Here is an 18,740-nt window from a genome sequence, read left to right on the forward strand (position 1 = left end):
GCACATACTTATATAAGTGTTTCTGAGTAGTTCTCTCTTCTGTTCCGGTGTCCCAAGTATTGGTTCTCTGTCATCAACAGTGTCTCTTGATGAGTGTAGTTGTATAATATAACTTTAACACTGGGGAAAGTCAATACAATCCCTTGTCTATATGTTTTAGCTAATTTTAGGTTTGTTCCTTGCTGTCATAATTTTTTTAGGAAAAAATTTGCTTGTAACTATAAAGAACTGCACCTCTCAGGCGGTGGTGGTGCATACCTTTAATCCCAGCACTTCGGAGGCAGAGGCAGGCAGATATCTGTGAGTATGGGACCAACCTGGTCTACAGAGCTAGCTCCAGGACAGCCAGGACTGTTACACAGAGCAACCATGTCTCAAAATACAGGAAAAAAAGATTTTCACTGAATTTTTTAGAGGAATTAAATCAATGAATTAGACTTTAGAGATTGTATACTTAAATGGCAATGCATTTTCAAATGGTAATTTCATTAAGGAAAACAATTTAGTTCCTTGTGTAGCCTAATGCTAAATCTTGTTTTCTTCAAAAAGAAAACAAACTATCTTTTTTTCATTATACATCCCAATCCAAGTTCCCACTTCCTCTCCTCCTCCCATTCCCTCCACACACCCTCCCACCCCACCCCCATCCAATCCTCAGAGGGCAGGTCCAGGGCCCTCCCTACTATATCTAGGCTGAGCAAGGCATCCATCCAAAGAGAATAGGTTCCCAAAAAGCCAGTACATGGAGTAGGGATAAATCCTGGTGCCACTGCCTGTGGCCCCTCAGTCTGCCCCAGCCATACAAATGTCAATCACATTCAGAGGGACTAGCTTGGTCCTATGCTTGTTTCTTTCTTGTCTGGCTGGAGTTGGTGAGCTCCTATTAGCTCAGGCAAACTGTCTCAGTGGGTGAACCCATCATGGTCTTGACCTCTTGTTCTCATTCCTCCCACTCTTCAACTGGGCTTTGGGAGCTCATTCCAGTGTTCCCATGCGGGTCTCTGCCTCTGTTTCCATCAGTTGCTGGATGAATGTTCTATGGTGACATTTAAGATAGTCATCAATCTGACGACAGGGTAAGGCCAGTTCAGGCACCCTCTCTACTATCGCTTAGAGTCTCAGCTGGGGTCATACTGTGGATTCCTTGGAATTTTTCTAGAAAAAGGTTTCTTGCTAACCCTATAATGGCTCTCTCATTCAAGATACCTCTTTCCTTGCTCTTGTTTTCTAACCCTGTACATTTTTTAAGAGATGAAATGTCATATAGCACAAGCTTGCCTTAAATTCTCTGTGTCGTTGAGGATGACTTGGAACTTTTAATATTCCTTTGTCTACCACCAGAGTGCTCAAAGTACAGGTGTGATCCCAGCTCTGCTTTAGGAAGTGCTGGGGACTGTTACCAGGGACTCAGGTGTACAAAACAAGCATTCTGTCAGGCGAGCTCCATACCAACCCCACTGATACCTATTTTTATAGTTTAGAATAATTTAGCCAGGCGTGGTGGCATATGCCCTTAATCCCAGGACTCAGGCAGGTAGATGTCGGTGAGTTTTATGCCAGCCCTAGTCTTCATAGATGGCTCTGTGTTAGCCAGGGCTATATATACGGTCTATCCACAACATTAAATTTATTCCTTAACTGACAAACAGAACTATAAAAATTATATTCCCACATGATTTGACACATGTATGTGTTGTATAATATATCAAGATACAGGTACCTGCCCCCTCAGCCATGTATTTTTTTTCAAGTATGTGCCATGGTTGTGTGTACACTGCTTGTGTGTACCGTGGTTGTGTGTGCACTTCTTGTATGTACCCTGGTTGTGTGTGCACTTCTTGTGTGCACCCTGGTTGTGTGTACATTGCTTGTGTTTACCCTGGTTGTATGTACACTGCTTGTGTGTGCCGTGGTTGTGTGTGCACTTCTTGTATATACCCTGGTTGTGTGTGCACTTCTTGTGTGTACCCTGGTTGTGTGTACACTGCTTGTGTGTGCCGTGGTTGGTTTCGAACTTGTATGATTCTCTTCCCTGTTCTTTCTGAGGGCTGGGATTATGTGCATATGACATCCAACTGCTGTTTCTTCATCATTTCTTTATGGCAAACACATTCTTATATTTTTATAAATTTTAAAACATCAAACGAAAGTGTCTTTTAAAATATAACGTGAATGCCTTTGGAGTTGTCAAGAACTGAAGTTTGTCAAAGGAATGAACCTTTCCTCTTTTGTTGTTTTATAGCTGTCAACATGGGACCCAGAGTCTTATTCCTGCCAGAGCAGTATGCTACTACTGAGCCCCAGCCCAGTAATTACATATCCTCTGGGGTAGGTGGGGGTCAGGATAAGATACAGTGTCACACTGAAGCATAGGCTGGCTTTAAACTCATCCTCTCATGGGCTGGAATTTAGATGCTAGCTACCACACAGAGCCAATGCGTTCCTTGATTTAGAATATGTAGCTTTTCTAAATTGTTGATCTTTAGCTTTTCTAAATCACGGATCTTTGCTTGAATTTAAGGATAGTTTTAAGTTTTAGTTGTGGATGTTTTTATTTTATTTAATTTTTTAAATTTTTTGGGTGTTTTTGAGATAGGATCATTCTCGGTATGGCCTGGAATTTACCATTTGTCTTTATACAGGTAGTCCTCATGATTCTGCCTTTGATTACTCAGATTGTTAGCACAAGCTACAGTGACTGGCTATTTTTGTAATTTGTAAAGACCACCCATTGCGATTGCTTATGAGACTTACAAACTTCTTGTTGTGCATGCCTTAAGGGAAGTATGGCTTAGCCCATCATTTGCCTCGAACAAATTTGTGTCTCAAAATAACAAAATGGGATATGCTATTAAACCACTGGGATTTGGGGCATTACTGTTTGGGAAGTAGTAAATCGAAAGTTTTTAAACTAAAACGCTTGTGCATTCTCAGACTTTCATTATAAATTCTACAAAAATAATACCTTAACAATTACAAAAGCGTCTGGTAAGCTGGTTGACTTAAAAGAACACTGGGAAATTTACTGTCAGGTTGGAACAAAAAACAAAAGAAAACAAAACAATGGTGCCTGCCAGACTTATTGTGACTGGGGAACTGGAAAGAAGATGTCACCTTGTTGCATTGGGGTGAGGGAAGATGAAACAATATCATGGTTTCCTTTCTGCCCTGCTTTCTCAAGAAGAGCTTTTATACTCTCTTTATATTTAATAATTTAGCGTGGGCGGCACAGAACAAAAGCGTATGGCTCATTTTTCCATCCCGTTTTTTTTCTTTTATTCTCATTGCCTTTTATTTCATTTAGTAAAATTTATCATTTGCCCTATAACATTGGGAGAGAGAATTAAGTGATTAGATTCAGAGAGCAAATGTTCTGCTCTCTGTAGGTTGCAACATGAGCGTTCTATGTTGAAAGCTTCTCTATAACATATAGCTCATGGGTCCTAGTGACACTTGTCACAGTGCTGTCTACTATCACTGCTGCCTGTGACATGTGTAATGGCTGTGGTAATAGGTACAGCTTCAGAAAGACCTATCTTTAACAGAAAAAGTCAAATCTGCGAAAGAGAGTGAAGCATAGCAGTTCACACCTGTAATGTGGGGGAGTGAGGCCAGAGGATCACAAGATGAAGCCAATCTGGTAGCTATAGCAAATTCAAGACTGGCATGGTAGGCTTCATAGTTGAGATTCTGTCTCAATATATATCTAAAGAAGAAAACAAATGGTTAAAAAACTACATGTAGCTTGTGGTATAGTTCAGTGGTTGGGTACAACAGCTACAAGAGCTTGTTGCTGTTGTTTTTAAAAGACAATGATATGGTACTCATTAAAAACAAGTATTCAAGTTGTTTTTCCACATAATTGATTGCATTTTTATGTATTTTCTATTTTCGGGGTTATTTATTTCTTTATTTTGCAATGATGGAGATAGAACCAGAGCCTTGCACATACTGGCCTGTCACTCTGACCACTGAGTGGTATCAGTAGCGTTTACTTTTGTCTTTTAAAAATTTACCCTGCAGGGGGTTGGAGAGATGGCTCAGGGTTAAGTGCATTGACTTTTTTCAGAGGACCTGGGTTCAATTCCCAGGAGCACATGTCAGCTCACAACTGTCTGTAATTCCAGTTCCAGGGGACCAAACAACTTCATGAATGCAAAATGCCAGTGCACATTAAAAACAATCACCCTGAAAAACCATGAATTCTAAGAGACAGTCATCCTAGAATAGTCAACCCCAGTGGAAGAACTCTGAAGGTCTCAGCCAGTTTCTGACACAAATGTGTTATTCAGCAAGGGAAGATCAGAAGAACCTTTTGACTTGTGGCAAAATTCATTGTAATGAGATGTGTTTAGCTATACCAGGTTAACAGATTACCAAATGAAATACAAATCAAACAAATCTGGTTGGTTAAAATCCAGACATAGCAATCTGGGCCAGCCTGATATTGTGTTGATGAATTCTGCTCTATCCTCAAAGGTATACAATGTAGCTTCTCAGCAAAACTGAAATAAATAAAACTTGTAAATCATCTCTCGTGTATATATATATACACACAGGAAGAGCATATAACCTCTTTACGAGACTGGAATTTTTGTGGCCAATCTTAGGGATAAATCTACATTGTGTTCACAGTTCTGTGTTGAGGCAGATTTAACAATGGCCATTATGTGTAGAAAATAGCAACCATTGTTGCTGTACTAAACTTTGTGAAGATTAAAAAAAATTAAATGAAGCGAAGAAAATCTTGATGGTAATACACCAAATAAATTAACTAGTGAACAGTGGTTAGAAACAAAATAGAAGCCTCTTGAATTTGACCTAGTAAAGGATGCCTAAAGTGTACAGGAAGCTAAGAATTGCTTACTTATTTAAAAGAATAATTCCAAAAGTGCACCACACATGTGAATGCTCATGCTCATGCGCGTGTGCACGCGCACGCACACACACACACACACACACACACACACACACACACACACACAACCAAAATTGGATCTTTCAGCTAGTTGTTTTTGTGAAAGCACCAAAAATAATATTCTGGAGAGATACAACGCAGGCTGTGCACTGCCAAGTCCTAATGACATAGAATTTATTTGGTTTGTGTTTTGAAAGTGTGTGTATATTTGCAAGAATTCCAAGGGAGATTTGAGCTGACACTATGCAGCTCTTAAGCTGAATGAATGTTGGCAATATCCTGAATGTTTTATTAGACAACGAGGCCACAAGTTTTCTCTGTGAGCTTGTCACTGCAATGGTAGTGGAAGTCAGACTATATTTCCTATGCAAATACAAGTGAAATTTCATGAATGCATTTAACACTTCGAAATGATAGCAACATCTGGGAACAAGTAGAAACTGGCATCCTAGAAGCTCTGGTTTCATGTTACCACTTCATCTGAATGAGTCATTTAAAGGGTATTTTATATGCCTTGCTAAGAACTGACAAGGTTAATCTTGGACTAGGGCATGCGGGCAGGAAATGCTAAAACAGCGCTTTCTTTTGAAGATTTCTTTCATTATTCCCTGTGAGGTCAAAAAGCAGTTGTAAAGTTTGCAAAGCCAGAGCAGTGATGTCTTGAGAGCTAAATGAGATGTTTTTTCTTTCTTGTGGAGCAAGTTTGGTTTGTTCAGTGCCTGCTTGTGTGCCAGGCACTGAGTTAAGTGCCGAAGTAGATTGCTAAAGGAAGTACACACACACACACACACAAAAAAAAAAACTGCCCTCATATACATTGTTCAAGGTTAAGGCTCTAGAACTATTTGAAGTCATTTAATGCATTGCTTAGCCTTTCCAAACCTCCACTGAATGTGTGTTGAACTCTTGAATATTTTATCTGATTTGAATAGGGAAAACTGGACTATTTGTTTGGAATACATTCCAGAAGCTGGTAACTAAAGTAAATATTTTCATTTTTGATCGTCACTGCCATGTTTCCTTTGCAAGTGTTGCATACACCTGTCCTCTTCACTATCTGAGGAATACTTTGGGCTTAACTTGTGGATTTATCCCTTAGGATGGGCTTAATTCCATTTTTTGTGGGGGACTGAAAGGACACAGCAGGCTCAAATTAGTGTATAAGTTCATTCAGAAATGTGTCTCTGTCATTTGAGGAATTCTGGGATACTCAAGTGTACTTAATAGTCACCGTGGAAAAGGAATAGGTGACTTATTTTTACCCGTGTGAGTAGTGTAAGGGCTGACTCAAAGGAGATGACATGATGGTTCCTGTCCCGAAGGAAAATAAGATGACAGGCTGTGGTGGAAAAACCATGTGTTCATACCCATATTTGCTCACATCCCTTGTTCATTTCCTTTTATAGAGGAAAACCAAGGAGTCTCTCTTTTTTAAGTTTCCTCTTCATGTTTTCTTTCTCCTAGCACTTCTCTTTTATTTCTTTTTTAAAATTCCATTCTAATAATTTGCAATTTGCTCAGCTGACATTGTGTTTTATAATAGCATGTGTATCACATTAGCATAGTCATAATAGAAATATAATTCCCCTTTTTGGGAATAAGGGTTAATAAATATGGTACATTGGTCTTGAACTCTTGATATAGGAAAGATAAGATTGAATTTGAGCTCTGATCCCCCTTGCCTCCAGCTCCCAAATGCTAAGATTATTGGTGTGCACCACCAGGCCTGATATACTTGGTGCTGAGGACTTATCCCTGAGTGTCATGCATGTTATGCAAGCTCTTTACCAACTAACCTACATTCTCCACCCAATATTACTATATTAATGTGTTTATAGTATAATAGAGTATAGTACAGGTAAAGAAGTATAATATAGTATAATATAGGAAATAAAGTGAAGCATGATAGAACAGGACCCCACTATCCTCCTCTGGTCATCCCATGTGAGCTTACAGGCATGTAAACATGTACACACATATGTACATATACCACACATGTGCACATACACATACTCAAAATTTTTGTAAATAAGTGAATTGAATGTTCTTGACATGAAAGGAACAATAGAGTACTTGTTTCACAAGGATAAAATTAGTTAAGTCAAACTGAAAATTATTTGAGATTTGCATTGGCCACCTTTATTTATCAATACTTAGACCTTTTGTGCACTGATTTCCTTTCTCCTTTCTCTCCCTTCCACTACTAAGGATGGAGTCTAGCCTCATTAATACAGAGACTTGCACTGTATGTAGCCCAGGGTAACCTGCAATTCACTATGGAGCCAGACTGGCCTAAGACTTCATGCCTTTGCCTTCCAAAGACTGAGATTACAAAGGGGTATGATATGAGTTCCCACACCTGGCTCCATACATAGGGTTTTCTAATGAGATATATGGTATCATTAATTAATATGATTTCTAGGCATCACACAAATGTCAGCATTTAGAATGTCTATATAGCTTGATGAAATGATCTTTTCCCAGTGATCAGTGCATAATTTTATAAAACAAAATATGGGTAAAATATCCCACTCAGAATGCAACTAAATAAAAAGGATTTAATTGAAAAGGAAATAAATACAAATCTCAATTTGCTTTTTAAAATAAGAGTTGCTTTTTAAAAATGCTATATGGTAGCATACAATGAGTGGTATTACGCTTTTTACATCTTAACATTTTCCCAGCTGTAATTTTAATATGATGATTACGTTGATTTAATGCATGCATCAGAAAGTTCTTTGTGGCTTTCAGGTCCAAGCCAAAAAGGTGAGGGAACCATTTAGCTGCTTGGATTTTGTTGTTGTTTCCTGTTCCTTCCTCCCTTTCCTCCTCCCCCCCCCTTCCTTTCTGATTCAGAGACAATCAAGATAGAAACGTGGAGAGCATATAAGTTATTTCTTTATATGTTTTTATTGTGCTGAAGAGAATGCGGATGTCTTAAATCGGAAGCTGTTCCATGTGGAACACAGCTAACCCTTTTCTGAGAACTTGTATTTTGCACTGAGAAAAGTCCATAATGGTGAACCACAGCAGCAATCCCAGCTCTTTGGAGGATGGGACAGGGGTATCATGAGTTTGAGGCAAGCCTTTAAGACAAGACCCTGTCTCATCTGAAGATGGTATTGATTGATTTATTTAAACCTTTAGTTTTAGTGCATTGAGGATGTAATTTAATATACAGTTAGAATCCTGGTTTATTTAAGAACATGTTCTTTTATTATTGAAACAGAGCTAATGAATCTATAGTAACATGGAGTCATCCTGCGAATGTTGAAATGAAAGAATTGATACTTATTAATTCTCTGAGAATTTTATACAGTGTATTTTGATCATATTTACCCCAACTCTTTCTTTAATTCCTGCCAGATCCAGCCCTACCACCGTACACTTCCAACTGTTTGTCCTCTAAAATTAAGATATTTTTGTGTCCCATTTCTCTCCTTAAATGTGAAAAAAATCCAGGGGCTGGAGCTGTAGATTAGTGTAAAAGCATTTGCTTTGCATTCACAAGGCCATAACCTTCGTCCTAAGTACTTACCTTACAGGCTTATAGCACCGTATCCAGCTACCCCCCACAATTAGCTTCATATTAAAGTTTTTTCTTTGATCTTTCTGGCCTTTGAATGGTGTATATTTTTCCACCTTCACACTTTAAATAAATTATAGTATCAGTGTAAGCTGCAAGGTCACATTGTTAAGGCATTTGACTTTGGTGTTTTGTTTGTGATGTTTGTTCCCCTGCCTCTATTTGGATTGGACACAGAGCCTCATACTTGACAGGCAAATGTGCTACCACTTAGCTACATTCACAATCATTGATTTTGTTTAATATTTTTAGAAATTAAAATATAGTTATCATTTCCCCAATGTCTTTTTCTCCCTCCAACCCTTCCAGTATATCTCTGTCTTACTCTCAAATTCATGGTCTCTGTTTTTTAAATTGTTGCATATATATGTACATGTATGGTGTATGTTTCTTAATATATAAATATAACATTATTGGTATGTATAATTTTGTTTGTATGTATATGATTTCAGGGGTGACCACTTGGTATACGATAACTGGTGTGTTCTTCCCTGGGAAAGAATATTTTTGCCCACTCTCAGCATTCCTTAGTTGCTTTTTTTTTTTTAAAAAAAGATTTGTGTGTGTATATAACTAGATAAGTATCTGAAGGCATGCATGCAGTAAAGTGGTTTTTATATTAGTGGGACAAAAATCCGTGTATTACTTATTTATTGGGTAAACCTAGGTTTGAACTGAGCACAATGGTATAATATGTGCAACTAATACCTTTAGTCTTTAAATATAATTGACCAAAACACGATTTCCTTTGGACTGAAGAGAAAATGGATTGGGTTAAGTGAACTTTGCATGTGAAGAGGGAAAAAAATATGTACTCATCAGAATGTCTAAAAGTCTTTGCATAGTTTGTGCCACCATTTGTTAGATTCTAAAGGAGATATAAGAAGAGAAAATATTTTTCAAATGACTTGTCATTGTAGTTGCACAAATAAAATTGCCGTTAAATATGAAAGTGTGTGTGTGTGTGTGTGTGTGTAGTGTGTACAGGTGAGTTCAACTCTCCAAGAGGCCAGAAGAAGGCATTGGATCCCCTGAGCTAGAGTTACAGCACAACATGGGTACTAAGGACCAAAGGAGTCCTCAGGAATAGCAGCAAATGCTTGGAACTACCGTCTCTTCTCACCAGCCCTGTCAACCATGTTGTTTTGAGAGAAGATATTATCCAGACTGGCACAAACTTCTGATCCTCCTGCCTCATTTCCCTTCCATTCCCTCACATCTAACTTCATCCTCAGTAACTAGAATTAGAGGCATCTGCACCACATAGCGTTTGTTTTATCTTTGCTTGCTTGCTTGCTTACCTGCTTGCTTGTATATAAACCTTTTGTAATATTGGGGATTGCGCCTAGGACCTGTGTATGTACTAGATACATCCTCTACTACTAAGTAAAGAGGGTTTATTTTGAGACAAGGTCTTCAGTAAGTTAGCCAAGCTACCCTTGTACTTACTCCATATCCCCTCCAGGCCTTGAATTTGCCATCCTTCTGCCTCAGCCTCCCCAGTAGATATAGAATTAGAGGCCAGGACCACCAAGTGAGTTTTGTTTATCTTTTAGCATCATATCACATGCCTTACAACTGAGCAGCTATGGAAACACTGTAAAGTGTTTACATTCCCAGTGTCAATGCTATGGTCAAGTCTGTAGAAGATCAAGTGAATTAGGATATGGACTAAGTACCTATGAGGCAGCCTGTGTTTATGGAGGTGGACTGTCATTCTTTGGTATCTCAGAATGCTTAAATTGATGCATGGTTATGCCTTTTTTAACTCTCCAAATATGAAAAAAATGACAGAGCCTTGTTATGGATGAGTGTAAATCACTTGCATGGCAGAAAAAAGTCCCAGATTCCATTCCAAGAACTGTCGGGGTGGGAGGGAGGAAAAAGAAAAAGATCCCTGAAAGCAGATCCATTTGGGTGTTACAACCAGCCCCGTTTGTGCAACAGGAAGTCAGTGTACCTAATACTGCTTCTAGGATGCATTTTTGAAATGTTCAAATGTGGTTAAAAATGACAGTAGTATAGTAGTCTCCTGTGTGGTATATTGGCTCATGTTTTATATGGTACATCTCTATACATGAATACTTCACTCACTGTGTTAGTTTTTAAGTGACAAAATGGGTGATCTCTTGTTTCTTAAAAGGAAATTAGATCATTGTATCGAGGTGCGTCATTAAGCAGCGTGGGAGGGGCCTCCCTGATACCAGTCACATGCAGAAAAAAAATAACACAGCAGTGGGTGTGGTGGGGAGCATGACGTTTGAGTGAAAGTTGGAAAAATATGGTCTAAATTTTGTTTTCTAGCTACACATTACACTGCTATGTATATGAAACTCCTGTGACGTTATTGGGTGTGCCTCTTAATATTTCTTTTCCACCCTGAGGGGTGTGTGTGTGAACCTCATTGTTTTGATTGTAAGATCTGAGAGACAATTTGCACGTGCTTTCCCTTGGCTTTCCATTCATCAGGATGAATTGAGAATGTAATATGAAACTTGTTTTCATTCTGTTTGCCTGCTTGTACAAATGTAAAGCTCATTCTACACCCCTGGCCACCGTCTTCTCTTCCCAAGCCAATTTTCATTACCCATAGTAAAAACAGGTTCTAGCCACACAGTCACACAATGGGTACATGCAAACAGATAAACTCACCACAGCCCAACTCTTCTTATAGAGCCCCCTATCAGATAGTGAGTGAGAAAGAAATTTACAAAGTGAGCCACATACTAAAAGAAATAAAAAAAAACCCTGTTGCATTAGTAATACTAAAGAAGTTTCTTTTAGGAAAGGTATGGGGATAGTTTGTTTGGGATTTTTTTTTTGTTTATTTGTTGCATTTTTCCCTTTGGCATTTTCTTTTTTCTAGGGCTGGGGATGGAACCTAGCACCTCTTGGGTGTTAGGGAGGAGAGAGATTAGCATTTGAGTTTGAAAAGCTGGAAAAATATACACTTACCTATGGCCAAAAAAATCAGAGATACACTTTCTAAGTAACCTATTAGAACCATCTGTAAAAGAGAAAAGACAGTCAATTTTCAAGCTGCACATTGTTAGTTTAAAACATTACTTCACCCGGTGCTAATGTTGCACATCTGAAAAGGGTAGCTATGTAGCAGTTGGGACAGATCCATCAAAGTGATTTGAGGCAGCTGGTGTGGCTGATGAACAGCTTCTGCTGGAAAACCAACCCAGTATTTCTGGTCTTGTTCTACTGTCTCCTTACCTCTGTGCCAGTATTTTTACCTGCAAAATAACACTAGCATAGGCACTTTTCTTCCAGTTAATACCAGGGGCTTTGTAGCTCCTCCAGAAGTACTAGGCACCCTTACAGGCCTTGGGGAGATAGTGATAGGTTTGTTTTTGCAAATGGAGAATTTGAAAGGTTGAGAAATTCATATGGGAGTCAGCAATTAAGGCTGGTGAAAAATAAGGTAAGGTGAAGGTGATGCACACCTTTAATCCCAGCACTCAGGAGGCGGAGGCAGGTGGATCTCTGAGCTCGAGGCCAGCCTGGTCTACAGATCAAGTTCCAGGACAGCCAGGGTTAGTACAGAGAAACACTGTCTCGAAAAAAGAACGATAAAACCGGACTCGCTGAACATAACAGACAATGAGGACCACTGAGAACTCAAGAACAATGGCAATGGGTTTTTGATCCTACTGCACGTACTGGCTTTGTGGGAGCCTAGGCAGTTTGGATGCTCACCTAACTAGACCTGGATGGAGGTGGGTGGTCCTTGGACTTCCCACAGGGCAGGGACCCTGATTGATCTTTGGGCTGATGAGGGAGGAGGACTTGATTGGGAGAGGGGGAGGGGGAGGGAAATGGGAGGCGGTGGCGGGGAGGACGCAGAAATCTTTAATAACTAACTAAATAAATAAAAACTGTAATACCTAAAAAAAAAAAAAGAAAAAAAGGAACGAAAAAAATGTCCTCTAGTGTCTCCCAGTACATTCTGTCTCTTCGGGATTGTGGGTTTTTTTTTTGGTATTTTATGTGGTTTTTTGGTGGGTGCTGTAATGCATGGAGGCATGTCCATTAAGGCAATGAAGTGTAATCCAGTATTCATAGGCAGTGGGAAGTGATGAGGACAGAACGCTGTCTGCCTCTTAATGGGGACTCTCCAGTGACAGTTCCTCTTCACAAGTGAATGCACTATGAGTCACATCTGTGTGCCGAGAAGCTAATGGATTTTAAGATGCATCGCTGGTTTTATATTATTTGGAAAGATCAAGCATATCTGTGATCTCATTTTATTTCCTTCTTATATGGTAGAAAGAGCAGATATTAGTAAACAAGTATTATCTCGGCACATTACAATACTACCCTCCAGTTACTGAACACTATGCTGGATGCTGACACTCTTGCATACTCCCATGTTCCCAGGCAGCCTTTTAAAGGTATTTAGAATTAGCTCCATTTTCACAGATAGTGATTCGTGACTTGGGGAGGCTAAGTGATCTGTTTGGGGCCACAAAGACTTCAAGACTGTCAGATATCTAAGGATGCCATGCTTCCATTCAATTCCTCTCACATTAATAATTTGCCCTGGGTCTTCTATAGAAATGGTGATCTGAGCCTAGTCAGTACTGGATTGCTAGTGCAAATAAAAAGTTTTTTTTAATAAGGGTGACTATCCACATCTAGTATTTACCATGATCTTCATTTATGGCATAAACCAACTCATTTAAAATGCTATACACTGTATAAATAGCTATTGTAATATGGAATATTTAATATTTTTATTATTTTTTTGTTTTATTTTTTGAAAACAGGGTTTCTCTTTGTGACAGCCCTGGCTCTGTAGAGCAGGCTGGCCTTGAACTCACAGAGATCCACCTGCCTCTCTTTCCCCTGAGGTAGGATTAAAGGTGTGGACTGCCACACCCAGCAAGTATTTCAGATTATTATTATTGTTTACAGTGTTAGAGATGGAATCTAAGAGTCTTTGTATATCGAGTCAGCACTATGTCTGATCCCCCACTCCAACTCAAAATACGTGTGGTCGTCATCATCCTGGCTGGGAAAACCAGGCCAAAGAGTTTAAATATCTTGCCCAAGAACACGTAAAGGTATTAAAATGTGGAGCTGGGCTTCGTACCCAGTCCTACTCTTTGAGATGGCCTTTTTGATAGAACAGTACTCAGTTCAGCAAGCATCGGCTTTACTCTGTGGTACTGTGCTGGTAGACACTAGAATGTGTCCCATGTCAGAGCTTAGTGTTCTAACAGAACCAGAAGTAAAATAAATGCTGCACCAGCTGGAATATGGAGTATAAATTTTGGATGTGGTTTGGAATGAATAATAGAAAGCATAAGTGTCCCGAGATAGTTAATTTGCCTTTCCAAGTAATGTACTTGACTGTGGATGAGTGGCTTGGACACTGGGGAGAAGCTGTTCTTTGTGTTCTAAAATAAGCAGGTTACTTGGCTACTGCCCAAACTCTAAATAGGTATATAAGGGTTGTAGCTGTTTGACCTGAACCAACTTGCAATTCCCTTGGTTCCCTGTCTGGATTTAAAAGTGGAGCCAAAATGAAAGCATAAAGTTTTTTCTGAAGGTTGTGCTTAAGTTCGAATTTATTCAACCTCTGGCAAAGGACTTCCAGGCAGCCAGGAAGGAGATTCGTAAGTATTGTATCATTCCTTTGTCAGGGTGTTCATTTGCTAGCAGGAAGTGTTGTGACTTGCTCTTTAAAGATGCAATTGTAAGAAGAATGTTGGATTTCCAGATTTCAAGTTCTGGGCGTGGGAGACGGTCCTATTAGTGAGTGCTTCAGGAGACGAAACAGGTTTGCTCCCGTCGGAAAGGGTAACTATTTTCATAGAATTTTTGTAGGTGCTAACTTTTAGGTTACTGAATATTTAAGCCAAGCTTGACTTTGTAAAAATATAAAATTCTTATTTTCTTCTTAGTTGAAGCACTCTAATCACTTTTAAAATTTTGTAGAAGTATAGTCAAATTTGTTTGTTTTAAGAAATCTATGAATTTAACCTCTTCTATGTATATTCTGTTGTTTTCTCTCTTTCTGTCAGTGTAGGGAATGTTCTCTTTTTTACATTTTGCTTTTGAAATCCTACTTACATACTCTTTACTTGTCAAGTTCGATGCTTCAATGTTTAAGCGGTAGAAGTTATTATCTGTGGCTTTTTGAGTGGAAGAGAGAAGAAATGAGATTTCAGATGCTTTTGATTCTTGTTAAAGGCTTTTGGGTTTTGTATTTTGTAACGAAAGTTGAGGTGGCTTGTCATGCTAGAGCATGCCATGATGAGATTGGTATCTCTGTTCTTACAAAGTGGCTTTATGTCAACTGTCCTGACATTTGAAACTCACAAAAGGCACGATTTAGATAGGTGGTGTTAGTGTAACGAAGCAGTGGCGGTCACTCACAGTGCTCATCTTGCCAGCAGGGGTTTCAATCATACAAAGCAGAGGCTCTTAAAAGGCTTATTTCTCCAAGTTTCTTACAGAAAGAATTATAGCTAGTCACGGATAATCGCAACTCTGAATGAAGCATCACCTATGTAGTATGAGACAGGAGTCTAGTGTTTACAGCTCGAGTACAGTTGTTGAATTGGGAAGGTATATGATACTGAGGCAGGCACTTTTAGTGGCCGATTGTGATTTTCTTTGGGGCTTGCCAACTGTGGGGGTACCTGGGGGACAGAAACCCCAACAAGCACCCCCCCCTTATGTTTCAACCTGCTGATAGAAGAGGGAGCTGGAACTGTGTATCTGGTGACTTCTATGTTATAGGTGATAGGACTTAGTAGTATTTTTGTTTTGAATTAGAACATGTTAGCTACTCTGATATTGCACACAGACATATGTACAAACACAAATCCCAGGAGATCAGCCTTGACTTTTTAAACATGTTCATTTTCACAGGACAGGAGGCTAGAGACACCTCAGAGATGAAGGGCAATTGATTTCATGAGCAACAGCATGATTTTTACACAATTTATGGGTAGGAGGTGTAAAAAATTGCTGGAGAAATGCAAAAGGAATGAAAGCTTTCAAAGGAGGTATGTCCTAGTTCGGTCTACTGTACACATTGGTTTGGTAAAACAATAGGATAAAAATGGAGTTACATCAGTTAAGTCTTTTTTATTACTTTTTTTTGAGATTATAAGATAATTCCTCCTATCTCTTTCCTCCCTCTGGGTGGAGTCTTTTGAGCTTGACATATTTAAATCATTATTATGACTTGCATTAAAAACCTATAAAATTTTTCTGCAGCAAGCATTTAAAGAATGGCTTCAATGTACGTTAAGTCGAACATTGCTGTTATTGGAACAGTTAGTGACTTCTTTTTAAGTAGCCATTGCTCTGAGATCTTATCTGGGTTTATTAAGCGCCAAAGGTGAAAGGAAACTTTTACTTTAAATGGAAGTGTTTGATTCCTTCAGGAAATGACACAGAGTTGGGCACCCTTTGGGATTTGAGTGACTCATACACATTGGTACTGAAAAAGATCAATTAGGATCTAGCTTATACTATCCTAGAATAGAGTAGAAATACTTTCAGAAGATGAATTTATTTCTCTTTCTTTCTTTCTTTCTTTCTTTCTTTCTTTCTTTCTTTCTTTCTTTCTTTCTTTCTTTCTTTCTCTTTTTTTTCTTTTTTTGGTTTTTTGAAACAGGGTCTCTCTGTAGCTTTGGAGCCTGTCCTGGAACTAGCTCTTGTAGACCAGGCTGGGTCTCAAAACTCACAAAGATCCACCTGCCTGTGCCCCACACCCCCGAGTGCTGGGATTAAAGGCTTGTACCACCACGATGCCTGGCTGTTTTCTCCAGATTTTACATATTGAAAGTGCTAATAGCACAAAACTTGAAGTATAATGAGCTGTTTTTAACCACCTACCTATGTCTACTTGTAAACATCCAGTTTTACCTATGAATGACAAGCCTGTCAAAACATGATCCATGCATTTACCATATTATAAGGGTGAAATGTCTGCTTATATGGCAAAAGCCAGGAGAAACTGTTCCTAAACTCCTTTCTGTTTGACTTTCAGTTACATTCAAAGAATAGGGTGCAAACATCTTGAGGAGTCCTGTAGTAGCTTGAAGTATGAAACCAGTGTAAATAAGGAAATCATGATCACAGGCCAAGTGCATGTAAAGAATGTGAGTTTGTTATGGTCTTAGGTTTTAATTATTTCAGTTTTCTCGAATAATGTTTACAACCTTTTTTGTTTATTTAATCATTCATTCTCTTGTTTATTGGCGCTGACGACTGTAAGGACTGAGCCCATCGTGCTAGAGAAGCACTCTACCCCTAACGTACACCCTGAGCGTGACTAGTTTAGCATTGTTTGTTTTGGGAGACTTTGTTTCCATTTTTAGATAGGGTTTCCTTATGTCGCCTAGCCTGTCTTTGAACTTTCTGCGCAGCTCAGGATGTCCTGGGATTCACAATCCTCTTGCCTTACACTCGCAAGTTCTGTAATTATAGGTATCACCATGCTCAGCTCAAGAACATGCATTTTGTAAACCACACAAGATGATTAGATAGCCTGCCTGATAGATAGGTAGGTCTGCTCAATCACCCAACTCACCCCCATCAATTCTTATGTTTTCAAACAGCATTTGATGGGTACTTGTGAGCCAAGATAAAAAATCATAGGTGATATCATCTGTGTTTTCCAGGAACTCACAGATGAGCAGAGGAGACATAGAAGGCAGAAGGTAGTCACCACACTGTGTGTGTGGGGTAGAGTAGCTTACAGAATTTTAGGGAGTGGGTTACTGGCTAACAACTATGATTGTGTGATCTATCTCCTTTAAAATCATTCAAACAAATAATCTGAAGTCTAGGCATGGTTGTCTATATCTGTGATCACAGCATTTGGTAAGCAGAGGCAGGAGGATCAGAAATTCTGAGCCATCTTCAATACACAGTGAATTTGAGGCTAGCCTAGGCTACAGGAGTCCTTACTGCTAAATAAAAGAAACACATAAAAAAAACAAACTTAGGAAGGTTTAGCTGGTTGCCAATATTAAGGAAATAAAAAGTGGGCAAAAACAGCTTAGACTAAATCTGTATATGAGTTTTCACAAAATGGCCATCTCTGCTCTCTTGTCCTTCTGTTCATCTTCTGGGGTCATGCAAAAGACAGCCACGTCTTCTTTACTATTCACAGAATATGGATGTTTAAGTTTCCCTAAAGGTTTTAGATACATCTAAGTTAAAATTACAGTTAAAGGAAGCAAGGTTGTGGGACAGACCAAAGGGTAGAGGAAGCCTTCAGCAAAAGTCTTCCAGTCAGTATCATTTGATTTGGAAATGAAAGCATACTTTGTAAGGGGGTAAAGGACTTGCTCTTGTTAAGATTTAATTATTTGGGGCTGGGGATATGGTTCAGTGGTTAAGAGCACTTGTGGTCTTCCAGAGCCTTGGTTCAGTTTCCAGAACCCACATGGCTACTCTAACCATCTGTAACTCCAGTTCCAGAGGAACCAGTGCCCTCTTATGGCCACTGTATGCATGTGGCACACAGACATACATGTAGGCACAATAAAATTAATATTAGAAATATGTATTTGTTTTTATTCTGTGTGTATTCATATTTTGCCTGCACATATGTTTGTGCACTACATGAATCCAGTGCCCTTGGGGGCCAGAAGAGGGTGTCAGATTTTCTGGAACTAGAATTATAGACACCTTTGATCTGCAGTGGGCTGCTGGGAAACAAACCCAGGTCCTTTACAAAAGCAACCAGTGTTCCTAACTGCTGAGACATATCTTCAGTCCCAAGTAATAAGACTTTTTAAGTTACGTCACAAGTGTCCGTGAACTATACTATCTATCTGACATATTTTTCTATACTGTCATTCATGTGTCATTTGGTGGTACAGCTGATTGAATCTAGGGTCTCATGAATGTTAGGCCAGCACACTATCGCTGGACCATATCTCCAGCTCTTCTTTACTTTTTATTTTGAAACATAGCTTGTTAAGTTGCCCCAATTGGTGTTGAACTTAGAATCATCTAGCCTTAACTTTCCAAGTAGGTGGGATTATAGTTCTACGCCACACAGCTTATGTTATGTTAACTAGAATGAACAAGAAAAGGGACTGGAAAGGTGTCTCAGTAGTTAAGAACATACACTGCTCTTATAGAGGATATAGGGTCTATTTCTAGGACCCACATTACGTAGCTGCTATGCACCTGTAACTCCAGCTGTAGTAGTGGGATCCATCAGCTCCTTCTTCCATGTGTGCGCGCGTGCGC

General features: G+C 39.2%; 1 protein-coding gene across 5 annotated transcripts in view; it reads left to right on the forward strand.

The window, feature by feature from the left end:
• Pls3 (plastin 3) overlaps positions 1-18,740 on the forward strand; it is a 113,204-nt gene that overhangs the window by 42,658 nt on the left and 51,806 nt on the right. Inside the window, exon 1 of one of the 5 annotated variants that reach the window (XM_013354237.2) lies at positions 14,299-14,315. The exons of the other annotated variants lie outside the window; for them this stretch is intronic. The gene's annotated coding sequence lies outside the window, so the exon portion shown is untranslated. Of the gene's footprint in view, positions 1-14,298; positions 14,316-18,740 lie in introns of those variants that run through there. 5 annotated transcript variants of the gene reach the window in all.

Source organism: Microtus ochrogaster, unplaced genomic scaffold, assembly GCF_000317375.1.
Source record: "Microtus ochrogaster isolate Prairie Vole_2 unplaced genomic scaffold, MicOch1.0 UNK34, whole genome shotgun sequence".
NCBI classification, from domain to species: Eukaryota; Metazoa; Chordata; class Mammalia; order Rodentia; family Cricetidae; genus Microtus; species Microtus ochrogaster.